Raw genomic sequence first — 18,792 nt, forward strand, 5'->3', positions numbered from 1 at the left:
GATAAGGTTTTGAAAAAAAAGTGCAATCAATTGATAAAAGGCAATATCTTACAATCTAAAAAAGCAATAATTTAAATGCTCACTTTACATCTATTTGAACCCTATGGTGCATAGGACACTGTATCATTAATAAGCAGTGATAAATTGATCATTGAATACATGAACTTAAAGTGATAAGCTCTGCGATTAAAGTACCACTTCAGGGTAATATTTTAAAAATATTATTGTAAATATTCCCTTATATTTATTTTGTCCCTCAGAAAATTAAACCGGGACCTCTAACACGGTGGCCTAGCGCGCTGTCACTGCAGAGGATGTAAATATTAGTTTGATGATGATTTTGTTAAATGAGAATATGGAAGTTTGGGTATTTATAGATTTGACGAACTTTAGTAGGCTAGTTAAAATCATGATAAAAATTATAAAATTATTAATCTTAAGATTTGAGTAAGTGAAGTAGTTTTTTTTTCTTCATAAAATGGAGATCGCAGTGATCGTTAGTATTGCGACTGAGTAGAACGGATTGTTTTAGAGTATCTTCAATGATCCTGAGCTCTCAACTCTGTGGACTAATGGTATGGGATAAAGTATAAGAGTAGTCAGTGAATCGGTGAATCAAGTGGCATAGTAGGGACAAGACTCTCTAGAAGCGAATAGCAATCTACACGAGTCAAGGAATAATTGTGAAACGTCTCTCTGGAAACATTCATACATATATGGGAATAATGCACTCGTTGTAATAAAAATACTGTTGAATATGCAAATATTTTAGCAATATTGTTAAATGTGATTACCTAACATATTTTTTTTAATATTACACGATATAATTAAATGATTGATTCGATTAGTAAATTTGACTTTAAAACTGAATACTTGATGAAAAGTATTAAAAAGTTGAAACATTTTTTTTTGTAAAAGAATACAAACAAAATCTTACGATTTTAAAAAAAAATGTGGGAATGTTTTGATACAGAGGGAAAGAATATTGGTCATAAAAAAATTGCACTTCATATACGAGTATGTATATTTTTTGTTATTGATATTATAAAGTATAATTTTACCAAATATATCACAAAATTTACATAACTTGCGCTTTATAAATTCCTGAGTTTAAACGGCTTATGAGCAGTTTTATCAGAATCAATACACGATATACATTTATATTTTTAAGTTTTTACTTGCATAGTGTATTCGATTTTTAACCTTACAATGTTAAAAAGTATAAAACGGAGTGATAATCTATTTTTAATACTGAAATTGGTAAATTAAGAAAAAAATTTTGAAGCAGCAGTATTTTCCAACTTCTATAATCTTGTATTTTGATTAATTATATTGATATTATAGAATAAATACTTCAATTTCTAATCATCTGATTTTATTGTGAACCTTTGCCGGTTTTTTATTTTATTTTTATTTTAGCTGTTTTCATGCTACCTCCAATAAAACATATTAAGAATTTATGTATATGAAGATAAAAATATGATAATCTCTGCTCTATTCCTTTTGAATTTTACTTATTTATTTAATAGAATTCCCTTATAATACACGTTTTCATTGGATATGCTTTGAACAGTTTTCACCTAAACTATAAACCATTAAAATCAATTAATTTCCATGGCTAATCACCAAGTTTATAGGTGACGTCAATACTTTGTCATAATACATCCTCAAAAGAGGAAATCTCCCCCAGGCTCTAACCCCTGTTACTGTAGGTAGGTCAAGCTCAATTGACAGAATTTTTGGACCGCTTGAGCGAGGATGTTTGTGCGAGATCAATATACCTACTACGTCATAGTTAGACAACCTTTTAATTACAAGAATATCAAAAACGCAAATGTAACCAACGGTATTAATTCCTGAAAGCTATGATTTGAAAACCCATGAATTAAATGACAGTTTTAATTGATCATTTAAATCAGGTAATAACAGTTCGTTAGCTTTTTAAATGCCCAAACATCCATATTGTTTCCATCTATGTCTAAATATGAATAAATAAATAAAAACTTACATCAAGTTGCTATAAAGTGGAGTCAATTCAGAATTTAAGATTACGAATTTAGGCACACTTGAGATATTATCGACATTCAAACAAACTTTTATTTTTGATCTTATTTTGACAAATTAACACCTTCAATAATAATTTTTGTTGGCGCTTTTCTGAACACGATACGTTTACTCGTGTAAGATAAACCAGATAAAATTATGATTTTTGTAACATATTTTAGTTCAAAGTAATTCCTTTGAGCTGCAACATAATAAATAAATCTACGTTCAGATCTACGTATGTGTATGTATGTAGTTCACACTTCATTTTCGCTCCGGTGCCATACGTTGGCCATAACTCAACAACCACCTACAATTGTAGTCAAGTGCCAAAGTGAAAGGCACGGTTTTCAGCGCGGGCGTGATGTTTTAATTTCAACCATTCATGGCTTGTGATAAAATCAGAAAGAAGCATGGTTTTAAATACATAGATATTTCGAAAGCATTTGCTCGCTTGCAGTTTGATTAAATGTAACATTGATCATTGGAGTAAATAAAGTAAAATTATAGTGTTCAGACGTGTTGAATAGTTTTGTTTGCATTTCAGTGTAGTGATTTAGTTTTCTAACACTCTCTTTATCATAGTTCACTTTGTATAATACCACTTAAAATAATGATGAATGATAAGGAGAGTAAAATATTACCATACCAAAAAGTTAACAATGCTTTTAATAAATAAAATATTGAGTTCTCTGCCTCAACGTATGAACGCATTTGAGTACTGTGCATGTGGTCCCAGGTTCGATTCCCAGAGCAATACAAATAAATATTGTTATCAGTAAATGGTTTGATAGTATGCAAACATAAATTATTTAAAAAAAAACTATCTTTCTATAACACTTCTCTCTATAGGGCAAACATAGAAAATATATAAGAATACCATACTTATAAGCAATATCTTCCTTGATCAAATACGCATATAGCGGTGGAAAAATAATTAAAGGGCATTTCTAAAATTGAAACTACTCATAAATTATACGCGCATCACATATATAGAAAGATGGACTAATGATGTTCGTTTTCAAGATACAAAAAAAACAAGTAAAGATTTTTAAGGGAAAATGAATATTTATAAAATTTTGAGTGTGTTCAAATACTTGCTCACAATACTGGATTAACTCCAATTAGTAGTTATTTTTAAATTATTATTTTGAAATCTCAACATAGAAGAAGAAGAAAATGGAAGTCTGTGCATTAACTGGGCTTACCGTCAAATGTTGGTTCAAGTGATCACTTAACACACGTGTAACATTCACCAATTCTACCCATGATTGACAGCTACACTACTCCAATTCTCGGAGCTTCTAAGTAGGTATATTGATCAATTTCAAAACTAACTGTTTGCATTTTAAAATTTATTATGTCTTAAAACTGTCAACGTGTTTTGAATTGGTTAGTTGTTTTGTGTCATTTATACCTCTTAATTTTTGTATATATTTACACACACACATACATATATATATATATATATATATATATATATATATATATATATATATATATATATATATATATATATATATATATATATATATATATATATATATATATATATATATATATATATATATATATATATATATATATATACAGTATCTACTCAATGAATTAGGGCCACGCAGAATTTCGCGCAATTTCTCAATTCAAACAGGAATAACTCAGAGAAAACCTTGAATAAAACAACCTTGAATTTTATTTACACATGAACACTTTATTACGCTTAAATTATGCATACACTTTCATATAAATATAGTTAGTATTTAGTATTTCCACCTTTGGCAGAAATAACTGCCTCAATTCTTTTTGGCATACTTAAAATGCACTGTTTTATCATGTTTTTTATTTCTTCGTCTTCTGACCAAATTTTTTGAATATTTTTTTTTAGACAGTCTACTGTCAGATTCGGAAATGAGTATACCTTATTTTTTAACATGCTCCATACGTTTTCTATAGGATTAAGGTCCGGAGAATTTCCAGGCCAGGGGAGCAAAGGCAGATTTTTGTTAGAAAAAAAAATTATTATTGATTTAGCCCGGTGGCAAGGTGCCCCATCCTGCATGAAGGTGTATGGACCTTCTGTTGGGTCGAGTGTATGGTAGAAAGGCAATAAAATTCGTTCGAGGACCTGCTTATAGGAATTTTGGTTCATTGTTCCTTCCACGAAAAACAACGGCCCAGGTAAATTGTTAATAATACATGGCCATATCATTGTTGCAGGGGGTGTTTGATAACTTTTACCACACAGGCCTCATTGTAACGTTCCATTGGTGTTCTCCTGACGAATCGACGGCTCTCTGTCACGGCTTCTAACCGGCACTCATCACTAAAGATGACCTGAAAAATAATGAAAATTTAAGTTTAATTCAAATATATAAGTTTATTTACTAAAATGATATGTTGAAAATTACATTTAAATAAATACCTTTTTCCAATCATCTACCGAGTAATTTCGATGTAGCCTGGCCCATTTTAATCGATCCGCTTTCATTCGTGGTGTCAATTTTGGTACTTTTACAGGGCGCCTGCATTTCAGATTTACTTCGTAAAGACGTCGCCTCAGTGTTGATACCGATATATTTATACCCTCTTCTTCCAATTTTATTTTTAATGTTTTTGCTGATGCACTACGGTTTTCTAAGGCACTTTGAACGATTTTTCGATCAGTCCTCGGTGTTGTTTTTCTAATCCTACGACAGTTCTTTCGCCGATTGCTGGTGGCGGGTGACTGATTTTTTATTGATTTTGAAATTCTGTCCACTGTTTGACGAGAAACGTTTTCTTTTTTTGAAATTTCTCTATTAGATAGTATTCTTAATTTCAGTAGCACTATAACACTAGACTTTTTTTCCTCAGAAATGTCTTTACTTTTTCCCATTTTGTCCTTTTCAAAAAAAACACTTGTGTTTACAAAAAAAAATTATAATTTATGAACTAAAATTAAAAATTAAGTTTTTTTCACAAGACACGATAGCTATATAACCTCTCTAAACAAAGCAACAACCAGAACTGAAGAAACTTCACTAATAAATGAGATAGGACTATTTTTTGAACTTTCAACTATCTGTCTACCTGTGCTAATTAGGGACCTTTCTCAGAAAAAGGGTTTGAAATTTTATAAAGGCTTAAATTATCCAGGTATATTTTACATATTATTGAAGGTAATATACATGATATTAGATGTCAATAGAAAACTTAAAGTATTTATGTAAAATAAATATAATAATCCAAAAGATTTCAGAGTATTCAAAAAAATAATGGGTGGCCCTAATTCATTGAGTAGATACTGTATATATATATATATATATATATATATATATATATATATTATATATATATATATATATATATATATATATATATATATATATATATATATATATATATATATATATATATATATATATATATATATATATATATATATATATATATATATATATATATATATATATTTATATTTTTATATATTTACATATATTTATACATATATATATATATATATATATATATATATATATATATATATATATATATATATATATATATATATATATATATATATATATATATATATATATATATATATATATATATATATATATATATATATATATATATATATATATATATATATATATATATATATATATATATATATATATATATATATATATATATATATATATATATATATATATATATATATATATATATATATATATATATATATATATATATATATACATATATAGATATAATGAAAGATACAAATACATATTTAAAAATATGTATTTGTTTCATTCATTAAAATTCTTGAAATTATGTGCTGAAATGTAATTTAATGCAAAACTAATATTTGAGACACTTATGTACATTATGGCTTTCTATTCATTAAATTAAAAATTAATCTTATTGATTTTAGTAAAAAAAAGTTTTTATGTTACCATATACAGTGTGAAATTATATGTGTACATCTTATGAGGTCCCTAATTAGCAGAGATCCAGTTTAATATAGCGGTATTCCGTTCGATGCTGACAAAACTTTATTTTCCGGTTGCACGTGAAAGTTTTCCCGTGTAGATATAAATGATATTCCATTTAAATTTCAGCTGGAATTGAAAACCCGTGCATCGTGTTGTCGCCTAGTACTCCGCCGCTCGGTCCCACCCTCGGCGTAATATTGGGTGCAAAATCCCGACTGCGGTGGAGAGGGATGCACCTACCCCCGTATAGCTTCATCCCCGTCTCGCAGCCTCCAATGGCGGGTTTCCACGCTAAAAGCATTTAGTATTTGAGAGTCCTCGCTCGGAGGTGGCGTTACTACGTTTTCCGAGTTTGTTTTACTGTTTCACATCTAGTTGCCGGACCCGTGAAAATAGTAAAATCATTTTATAAAAGTACATTACACGATACAGTGTCCGTATATGTTAGATTTTCAGTAAAAATCTGGAGAAAAACGCACTTAAATAACCGTGTTTAGATTCACGTTGGTGAGCACGTGTAAAAAGGGATGTTGACATTACGTTACCAATGTATGTATAATATTTATCCCTTTTCATTTGAACCTTTGAGTATTATGTTATGTAAATTGTTTCATTATTTATATTGAACATAAATTTTCAAGCCATTTCAACGTTAAAAAATCTGAAAAAAGGACATTTGAGGTTAGCTTTCGTACACACATGCATATTTTGATCGACTGTTTTGAATTTGGTTTTTGCAATTAATATAAACAATTTTAAAAATTGCCTTTAAATGGATCAAAGTGGTGAATTACTTGCTAATAATGGTGCCACATCCAAAAACTAGGAAAAACCAGAGAAAAAGAGATACAACTATACGATGAAAGGTAACATAACCTCACTTAACCTAACCTAACCTAACTAATTTATGACATCTTTGGAATATTCTACCACATTATTTCTGTTTACTTTCTATTAGAATAAGTAAATAAATTGCTAGTAACCTAACTCAACTTAACCTCACCTAACATAACCTATATTTGACATTATTTTTGTGGATAGGAGCTTGCGCTTTCATTCGGATGCCATCGTTTATCTTCTTCCTCTTTATTATTATGAATTTGCCAAACCTAACCTAACATAATACAACAAACTTACTTACATAAATGTTTTCTATAATGGACCATTTTTAGTTTTATTTGTGGACTACTAGACAAAGTAAACACTAATTAAATAGACAACAAGTAACCCGGCCCAACCTAACCTAACCTAACCTAACCTTACCAAACATAATGTAACACAACATAACCTTACTTTCTTAGCTGCTCAAAGATTATTGTGTTGTTTCTATCATTTATCTTAATGAAGGCTGCTAGAGAAAAGAGTATTTAGGATATAAGTAACCCTATTTTACCTAACCTTACCTTATTGAAGCTTATAATGAAATTCAAATAATATTGACAAATAAAACTCAAATAAAATTGTGTGTTAAATTTAAATAAAATAAAAAGGAGTCGTAACAATCGGCGGGTATGTATGAGGAGATGAATGAGCGTGGAAGAGGCGAAAAATGTTTGCAAAGACAGAGTTTTGTGGCGTTCTATTCTCTCTGCCTACCCCTGCGGGGAAGCAGCGTGATGGTTAGTTAGTTAGTTTATAAAATTGTATTACTCAAATGTATAAAAACATATTTTAATACAAAAATTATTAAATATATAGTACGCATGTACTATAGAACATATAAACAAAGTATATGTATATGTATGTAGCCTGCTTATATGTTGAAATGTACTCTAAGTTTTACAGTTTATACTTGCAGTTACTAGTTAAATAATTACTAGCGAAATTATACAAAACACTATATCATTTTCAAAAGCTACTCTAACTTTGCTCCAATTCAATTCAATTTAACTCTTACCCACACTTAATGGTGCATAGGGCAATTGATAATTAATTGCACGAAGGGAAGGCGATCAGTCCAATGCTTTTTGTAGCAGTCCAAAGTCTTAATTAAATATGTAGGTCTTAAGTAAAAATCATGAAACCTGGTTAATCTCTTGTCAACATGAATTCTAAATTTTTATAGTGATATGTGATGCATTATGTGTATAGATTCTTACATATTGTATACAAACTTTAAAACGCTTCAATAATAAGCTAACTAAAAAGAGTTTACAAAATTAAAGAAATAGGGTTTCGAAAATACATTTTCATATTTTTTGTCTGGAATAAATATTTTGATTATTATCATTTATATTCATTGTATTTGCTTATGAAATGAATTATCTTATTTTATTTGATTTATTTTCTTACGTTTTCCTGCTGGTTTACTTTTATTATTTCAAATGTTTTTTTAGACATCGATTTGATTTGAATGAAATTAATGTAGAATATTGAAAACACACATCTCAAACCACCGAGAAATGGAGGTTGTTTGACCTGATCCATAAAAATAACATGACCGGAGATTTGAGCTCGACCTTTTATCTATTAGTATAATGTACAAAGGAAGGCGGGGCTAATGCGGCCTTTAGCCCTCAGGGTGTGTGTAAAAAAATATTCGGATTTTGGACTTTTTCATTTTGTGTTTTTTTAAATAGATTGTAAGAGATAAAAGACAACAATAACGCCCTTTAAAAAAAAACTAAAGAAATAACATTTGTTGGAAAGTACTAATACGAAATACCTTGATATATACCCAATAGTGTTAAGGGCACTGCATCAAATTGATGTAATGTTTATTTGATTTAAAAAAAAAAAAACATATTAAAAAAAGCTTAGGTTATCTGTCTGCTTATCAGGTACCAGTCCAAGGTAATATTTAATATATGTATATTATTGTGATTTTTTTTATTATATTTATTTTGACCCCTAGGAAATAGAACCGAGGCCTGCAGCATGATAGCCAAGGGCTATCCACTACACTATGGAGGTGGACTATATAATGTACAGGGTGGCACAAAACTAATCACCCTATCGGAAGATGTTGTCATTTTTGCAAATGGCGTCGTACGTTATATATCTGACATTTGTTAACAAAATTGAAATATTTCACATTTATGATCAAAACAGTTCCAATATACGAACAGATGGATAAAATGGGCAGAAATGTGTATCACAACACTGACCACTTGACGATTATCATCATTTTCACTTGACAAAAAAAGTAATAATCCAATAACAGATTTCCATCAGTCATTTTTTTAATAAAAAAAAGTTATTTGAAAACAAAATTGGATGATTAATTTTGCGCCACCCTATGTTTTTTGTATACTGTAGCTGTGTTCTACACAAACGTTAAATATTACTAACGTATGATGCCATTTGCAAAAATTATAACATCTTCTGATAGAGTGATCATTTTCGTGCTACCCTGTACATACCATTTTACACCCAGTAAATTCAGATATCTATTTTCAAAGCATTCGAGATTTTCGATCTGAACTTTAGGTTTAAATAAAATCATTTTTACTGCACAATTATTATTTTCTCTCTTTTCAAACAATGGATTTGGACCATAGTACTGAATGTTCGCATGTTGACGGTTACATGAAAAGGAAATGCCGTATATTGTTACGCTAAAAGCGTTTGATATAGTATATCATACAACCTATATTTATGTATACAATTAGTATCCCGTATTTGGATGGTCAGCTTATACTGAATTTCCCTCTCATTTTCCCTTTCATTTCGTTATCATTAAAGGAAACCATGGAAACCTGATACCTTATTAGGGGAAACCGTCTTAAATACGTTTACTTCTATACAAAATACGCCCTTCTTTCCTCCTCGGCGTACCGTTCTTATTAAAACAAAGAAAATAATTCTCTCATAATACAAAATGAAGTGACCCGGCTCGAAGGATATTGTCATTGTTTTTGTATTTTCTTTGTTACGAAATAACAACTTTTGTAAATAAAATAATCCTGGCTTTGCACTTTTTCCTTAACATTAGTAAATATAAAATGTTTTATTTTTATTTTATTTTTTGTTGGTGCAAAACGTGAATTGTTATTGAATTATTAATTAGTATGGGTATATTTTATTTGTTTTTAAAATGATAGACCACGAAAATTTGACTCAGTTGTGAAATGGGTCCAAAGGAAAGGTGGAAATATACAGCATATCAAATATGCCCTGGTATTCCCTGATTGACACTTTTAAAATTCTAAATCATTATGATAATTGAAAAAATTTTCTGATCACACATTCAGTTCATATAGCATATCTTCCCATATTGTAGCTTTGATATATTTTTGCCCGCAAGCATGTATAGCCTATTGAAGATTTTCTGAGACGTTTCATGTGTTAATTTTGGCTACGTTATTGGGGTAAAAGTAAAACGAGACAACGGACTTAGCCCGAGTAATCTGGAGTAATCCAAAGTTACCGATATAAAAAATACATAACATCTAAATACTGTTGGCAAATAAAAGTTAGACAGTAAGACCTCGTTTCTCGGAGGAGTCACCTCAATCTTTTTTTATATGAGGTGTGAGGTGAAAGGTGTAATATCATTTTGACTAAGTGAAACTTAATTCGTTCTTTCAAATTTCTTTAATTTTTGCGATTATTTCACAAATAAAATTTAAAGGACTTGAAAATTACGTTAAATGTAAAAAAGCTATCTTTTATCAAAAATTTAAATGAAATTATTTTCTTAAAAGCGCGCTGAATAGTAATTAGTGACATCAGGCCCATTTTTCGTCTTTTGTAAATTGTCATTGAAATTCTAACGAGGAATTTTCAAGTAGAAATTATCTCACTATTTTTATAAACAAATAATTTGCGGAAAAGTAACTTTGCACGTGGTGTTCAAATTCTTCCGTTAACATTTTCCATTTGGAAATTCAAAAGAACCTCATTTATAAAAAAAGAAAACTCGTCTGACGATCGAACGAGAGTGCCTTGGGGCCCGGAAGTCTCTAAATACCTTTATTTTCCAATTCCCAATGAACCCGAGGTATTTGAAGCCAGATTTAAAAAAAGGGTTGTCGTTTGTATAATATATTCACAATAAATGTTCTCTGTTTAGCTCATAAAGATTTATTTATTACCTAAAAGACAATTTTCCTTGGAATTCTCCACATATACATACAATGTATGTATATAATGCTGAAATACTCGCTGTATTTTTTTTAAATCTAGCATAAGGTGAACTTAAATAGTGCACAAGGCACCGTATCAGATCAATTCAAGCACGAATTGTATAAAGGCTCGATAATCAGTTCTGTGATCGAGATTCTACATTTCTATATCTTACTATAGTTTTTTGACAATCATCAATATCTCTTTTAATAAACCATCGCATGATGAGGTAAAATTTACAAAACTCAATTAAAGATAGTCAATAATGACTTTACACGATCGAAGATCTGATTTTTTTAGACTCTGTCAACACAGATGAAGAAAAATATGGTATATGAAAAAAAGTCTAAGCATTTATAGCGCTTATGACTTGCGATTGACTGGTTTAAGTGATCGGTTAATGGACTGCTTAACATTCACTATTCCACCAATGAATGACAACAACACTTCTAGAATTTCTGATGTTATATTTATTTCATCTATGGTTGAAATTAATAAGTTTTTAATAGCAAAAAATTATAAATATTCTCATCAAAATGCTTTTTACTGTCAAAAGCGTAGTTTTTTTCTACCTAACAATTTATTTCTGATTTGATTGATGCTTTTTTACATTTTTTTTAAGATAATGTTTTTTTTTTAATCTACCTGTTTTTTTTGTAGCTTTTCAATATTTTTTATCCAATATCCTTAAGTTGTTTCCTTCGCATTTTATGTGTTAACAATGATTCAAGTCAAGTTAATTTATTATCTAACGAGGTATTGCTGTTATTGTACATCACATTTCATACTTAGAAATTTTATCTCACGAAAGAGAAAATTGATAATAGTGAAAGATGGTTAGAAAGTTGTAATATGGTTACTTTTTGTATCTAAAAAGGTGCTCCGTTCATTAATTTACCAAAAGGCTTTATATAAATTCCACTTCGAGTGTAGTTAATAATGGAGAAAATTAATTAACCCTCTTATTTATTTATCGAAGCCTGCATTACCTCACGAGATAATTCCTAATAATTAATTCTGACTGATCCCTGTATCCAATCCACCCTTTGATCTACGTAGCAAAGAAAGCTGGAAGGCTCAATTTTTAGGTAAGGCAATTACGTTATTATCCGTATTAATATGCAACCATAGTTCTAGAATTTTTTTACGTTATTCATGAATACTTCACATTAATATGTCTGGTTTCAAGTTTCATCTCGTAGTATTATATATTATTTATAATAATTATCAGTTCTTGCGTAATAAAGTTTTCATTATTATTAATCTGCCTGACGGGATATGACTTTAAATTAGGAAGTAGAACTTCTTAAATAAATAAAAAGTTAAATATAAAAACTAATCTTCTTATGTATTAATTTTAAATCAAACACAGATTTTTTGAGTCTACTAAGTTGTATTTTATTAACAAAAACACATAAAAAATTATATTGTGACAATTATACACTAATCTTCTTCGTCTTTATGCATATCTCCACCCTATATGGAGTATGTGGAGTCCATTAACTTCCACCAGGTTATTCTGTCAGCTCTCTTGCATTCTCTCTTGTTAGGTCCGCGTCCCGAAGTTCAGACGAGAACTGCCTGCCCCGCTGGGATTCGATCCTGGGACCTTTAGTACTGTAGCCAAACGGACTGAATACTGGTCTCCAAAGGAAGATTAAACTTTAACATTAATGATCAATAATTTTATTATATTTTAATTTTTTTTAATTTTAAAGTATTTACTTTATTTACAACATTTTGAGTGTGTCCAATTACAAGAATTTGAGTAGTGTGGTTGTCAATAATGGGTAGAATTGGTGAATGTTACACGTGTGTAAAGTGATCACTTAAACCAGCCTATGACGGTCGTCAGCCCCGTAAATTCTTCCATATTCTTCTTCATCTGTGATGAGATGTCAAAAAATAATATTTACTTTGTAGTTAGTCATTTGCATACAATTGTTAATATTTTATGTTTAATTTTTTTAATAATTTATAATATACAAGTTAGTGTCCGCCTCCGTAGTGTAATGGTCAGCACGCTCGGCTAACGCTCTGGAGGTCCCGGGTTTGATTCCCAAGGAGGGTAAAATAAATATAAGTGATTTTTTCACTGTAATATTTATTCAATGTTACCCTGGACTGGCACCTGAAGCGGAGGGCTGATCACCTTTCCTTCATGTGTAAACGATCAAGATAACACTTCGTTTATATGACGCAGTGCCCTATGCACCACTGGAGTGCGGGTAAGGGTTTATTTTTATTTTATTATATTATAACTGTTGGTGATTGGTTTAATACTACCATTACTATAATTTTTGTAACATAAATGTATTTTAAAAAAAGGTTGAATGTTTGTTTTGATATACATTGTTTTGATGGTTTGATTATATTATACTCGTATTATGCTTGTGTACCCACATATATACCATTATGTATTTATACATTCGCATCATTTTGGCGATAATCTCATACTTAAAAAAATGTATGTGAACATTTTTTTTAAACAAGCGTGTTCAGTGTTTTCCGGTAATTCAATAGCGAACGCCAGAAAGACGTAATATTTAATATCCTACGTAAAGGATAAACGATTTAAATATTCAACAAAGGACTTTCGGGGGTGTTGCGTGTGGAGAGAGGAGAGCGCGAGGATAGAAGAATAGAGTGGCGAGAGGAACAGGGAAGAACAGAGAGGAACTAGAATGGGCACAGGAGGAATTGATGCTATGAATGGAATTTATGGAGAATAAATAACTGTTTGAATTATGATGGTTGAACCTGAATCTCCACAATAAATATTGTTATAGGCACAATACCGGTATTATTTATTGTAATCTGGATATTCATAGCTCCGGGATAAAATATATACGGCTTCATTCAATATTTACTTAGAGTACGCATGAAAGAGAATGCTTTGTCGGTAAAAATTCGAGTTGGAGCACACATATTCTTCTCTTAAATGTAAAAATAAACTTGTAAAAGACCATTTTGGAGTTTGTTAATGTATTTGTATTGTATTAAAATCATTGCAATATTTTACATGGCTAAATAAAAAAATATTATTTGAATACATGGATTCGGTAGTCCTATAGTTGTAACATCATCAAAACACGTGTCATAATAGCTTTATAGGAAATAGTTTTATTAATCTTGTAAAATTTTAAGTAAAAACATAATTTTCGTCATGATTAATTTATGTTTTACTTAGTAAATATCACAATCATCTTAAAATCTATTGTGACACGTATATCGATGCATTCGGCATCATCTTCAAACTAAAGTAAAGTAAAACTTAAATTAAAAATATTTTTATATTTTTTTCGTTAATTTGCAATTAACAAAATTATTTTCGTCATTTGCCTTTATAGAATTCGTACAAAGTCTCACCTAATATGAGTACGGGTATGCATCCCAAGTGCCCTAGATATTACTGATTTTTTTTATATTAGTTTTATTGCATTATATCCTTTTCTCTGTATCCCTTTTCCCTGAGCTCCTTCACTTACAACAGTCGTATTATGTCAAATGAATTAGTCCTAGAATCTGTGGCGTAGGACTTATCTGATTTTTTCTGTATTATTATCACTGCAAATATTCAAATCAGTGCCTTATCCAACATTTGGTATGGTAATGTGCTAAGTGAATAAATAAAGTTATGCTGACTGTAATTTCTCTAAAAAACCTGTAATCACAGTAAAATAATTATTCGGGTATAATATAAAAATTCAGTATTTAATTTTTATAAATAAACATCAGAGATTACAATAAATGCGAAACACAAACCTTTTAAAAATACACAAGTAATGTAAATTGGCGTTGAATACGGCCCTGTTCAGTGATACTATTCAACCCTTTGGTGTTACAACGTTATAAAATCGTTTTCAGTATATTGCACAAAAATATGAATATATTTCAAATATATAAAAAGCAACACACTATTTTTACGGCGTACTACTTAAGAACACTGCTTCATGACTACCGGTTTCGGAATAACCATTCCATCATAAGATCAAATGTTATTACGTAACACACTCAACTCAACCATAGATAGTGCTGAGAACCCGCATGTGAAAGAAGGTGTCAATTAAAGACTTTATTTAAATTCCGAAATTTGAGTAGTGTGGTTTTCAATCGTGGGTAGAATAGTCGTTGTTAGACGTGTACAAAGTGTCTAACGACAGGTCATTAGATCAGTAAATACCCAGACTTCTATATTTTCCTTCATCTATGTTGAGATTGCATATTATAAATAAAATAAAATATCTGTTTTCAATCATCATTTTTTTTTAATTACAGACATTTCCTTTCCCCACCATGTTTCCGAGAAAATAATATTTTTTTCAAGGCGGCACCTGCCGAGATGATGAATTACTATTTCAGTTCAGTAAATCCTTTTTTAAGGTAGAATTTATTGAAATCATTTTACTGAAAGCGAAATAATAATCGGGCAGTTTCTTTAAGGAATTTCATTATCAATAAAACGCCCCGAAAAATCTACGGACTTTTACTTTTTATTGAATGAGATCCCTTTACTGGTGATTTTTCGTAGCGTAAAGATGAAAATAATCGTAATTTTTCATTATGTCTAAAGAAAACAATATACCAAGACAACTATGAGAAATAATGATGAATTGAGAACACTATATACAATTTTTTAAGTGCTTTTGCGGCACGGATAATTTGTGGCACGTTTTAGAGGCTTTATAAAATAAGCATTTTTTTTTAAACCACTTTTATGTCCGCCTCCGTAGTGTAATGGTCAGCACGTCGGCTAACGCTCTGGAGGTCCGGGTTCGATTCCCAAGGGGGGTAAAATAAATATAAGTGATTTTTTCACTGTAATATTTATTCAATGTTACCCTGGACTGGCACCTGAAGCGGAGGGCTGATCACCTTTCCTTCATGTGTAAACGATCAAGATAACACTGCGTTTATATGACGCAGTGCCATATGCACCATTGGTATGCGGATAAGGGTTTTATTATTTTATTATTATTTATTTTAGTCACAAGTGGTTTCGACAATTGCCTTGTCAATTTCAGGGATGGATATAAATATATCCATCCCTTTATTTGGAGTATCTACTAAAAATTATTTATAATTCATGTAATTCGATTAAAAAGTGGAAATATCAAGATGAATATTAATATCTCAACCAAAGTGAAGAAAGATCTATAAGTCTAGTTATGCACATGGCTAATGACCTGTCATAGGGTGGTATAACAGATTACTTTATACAAATGTAGCATTCACCATTCTACACATGATTTATCACACTGCTTAAATAAATCACTTTAAATTTTGGAAGTTATATTTACGATTCAATTGAGAAAATCTTGCGCGAATTATTATGCGACATCTATGGTTGAGATAAGTAATTTTTTTTACCAGCAGAAACCTTCATGACATTTTCGTAAGATTTTTACTGAATTATTTAACATACTAGGAGACACCTGAAAATCTCAATAAACTTTTTTTTAAATTTTAAATTTACAAAATTTGAGTGGTGCCGTAATAATTGTAAGTAGTATAGTTGTACTTAAACCAGCCTATCACATGTAAGCCAATCATTTTTCGTATAAAAGCTTAAAGAATATTGATTAAACATCCATTCCATTATCTGATAAAAAAAAACTTATTTTGGTATCGATAGGAAGATTTTCGTGTTTAGCATATGGCTCAAAAAAAATTGTTTTGTATTCTATTTTACAAAAATACTAAAAGTACGTTTGGATTAAGGAAATAGTTTAAGTTTTAAATTCTTTATAAAAATAGGAAAATAAAAAGGGAAAATACGTAAAATTAATCTACCAACACTTTTTACAAAGTCCAGCAAGCGCCGAGTACAAACGTGAAGTACCTACTATATTACGTTACTCGTGTACAAGAAAGACTATGATAAAAAATATACCACACAAAAGGACGAAAGCATGCGGGGAAATGAAGTTTCCTGGGCTAGAATATATGTTGTGTACTTTCATTGTTAGGGACAAATCATTTCGGCAGTGTGGCACATGGCCGGCGTATGAGAAACCAATTTATTTGAACGACTCATCACGTCTAATTCAAGTTGCGATTCAAGGGAAGTCTACTCGCTTGCGATCTGTCTGTTAGAAGAATGTCTGTAATAGAGTATTCTTCTAGCTTCTGGACTGGAGAGTAAAGATAAGATTGCTTCCTTTCAAAGTTTCTCGAACTAGCATAATAATTATTTTTCCTATTAAAGGTATCTCAACTTTCCTCTTCCTATGAAAGATGGACGTCTGCGCATCTCAGGGCTTACGACCTGGCATTAAGCTGGCTAAAGCGTTGGAACTATTTTTTTATTAATATTATTTTGACATCTTTACATAGATGAAGAAGAATATGGAAGTCTGGGCATTTACGGAGCTTACGATCATCATAGGCTGGTTTAAGTGATTACTTTACACACGTGTAACACCACGTGACCACTGCCAGACTCCTTTATACCAATTACTTGTGTGCATTATAATAAATCCAATTTATAGTATGTACAAAATCAACAATTAAGTTAATTACGAATATTACGCATAAAAAGAAAACTAAAAAAAATAAAAAAATTATTTAATGTTAATTTCGTCGTTATACAATAAAAAGTTGTTTTTCCCACAAGAATATGACATACGTTTGCATAAAATAATCTTTTTGGGTTTATTATGACATAAGAGTTCACAATACCAGAGTTGTTTTTTTTTCCTAATAAGAAGATAAAGCAATAAACTCGCTACATATGAACATATTATGAACAAGAAGATTAATAAATAAATAAATAAAACAAGAGATTAACAACGCCCCCTCCTCAATTGAAATAAACAAGATTATTTATACTACTATAGTTTTCCGAGATTTCATGAGAGAATAATTTTTTCTCGGCTTTTATTTTTGAGTAGCAATATTCTCTTACTCGTTTCAGAAAACTCAATTCTGAGACAATCTAGAGGCGTTTTCTGCGAGGTAAAATATAGTCCGAATGGACCAATTATATTTAATGGAACTCGATACGATCTAAAAACCTTGGCGTAGGCTGTCGAAGATCTGTTTTACTGGAACAAAATGAGCAAAAAACGTAAGTTTCGGGAAAAATGTGAAGCAATAAAGGCAACACGCTACTAACTGCCCCTTTTCATTTAAAATGATCAACTCCGTAAACAAGTTTTCAAATACCAAATTAACCGTTTGTTCCAATTGTTTACTAGTTACACTCGGCCTCGTGTTACTGGAGCTCAGTCTGGTTAAATGAAAAAGAAATAAAATAGAAAACAAACATTTATTATATTTAAGATTTAACAATTAGGAATATTTATTCACAATTGTTAAATATAAAAAAATCCGTGAAACAACAATGCTATCCAAGCATATAAAATGCTAAATGAAAGAATTTATCATGAAGCATTCTCTTCACCATCGGTACTTATATTTAGTATTGCGTAAATATAATATATACTTCTTGCATTCAACAGATGGCGCTGCCATTGTGGTAAAAACTGAATTAAAAGCATGTTTTTACATAAAAGTTTATTTGATTATTGGATAACGAAGGGGGGTAAGAATTTATCAAGAAGCACTCTGTTCACCATTGGTACCAATATTTAGTTTAGCGTATATATAATATATACTTTTTGCATTCAACAGATGGCGCTGCCATTGTGATAAAAACTGAATTAAAAGCATGTTTTTACGTAAAAGTTTTTTGATT

At 30.1% G+C, this 18,792-nt stretch overlaps 1 protein-coding gene across 1 annotated transcript in view; it reads left to right on the forward strand.

Moving 5' to 3' along the window:
• The first annotated feature begins 6,353 nt into the window (after positions 1-6,353).
• The window catches only part of LOC148300960 (neuroligin-1-like), a 62,026-nt gene continuing 49,587 nt past the window's right edge, over positions 6,354-18,792 (forward strand). Inside the window, exon 1 of the mRNA XM_088274036.1 lies at positions 6,354-6,575. The gene's annotated coding sequence lies outside the window, so the exon portion shown is untranslated. The remainder of the gene's footprint in view (positions 6,576-18,792) is intronic.

The sequence above is a fragment of the Brachycentrus maculatus genome, unplaced genomic scaffold, assembly GCF_059751285.1.
Source record: "Brachycentrus maculatus isolate JH-2025_06_01 unplaced genomic scaffold, ASM5975128v1 h1tg000626l, whole genome shotgun sequence".
NCBI classification, from domain to species: domain Eukaryota; kingdom Metazoa; phylum Arthropoda; class Insecta; order Trichoptera; family Brachycentridae; genus Brachycentrus; species Brachycentrus maculatus.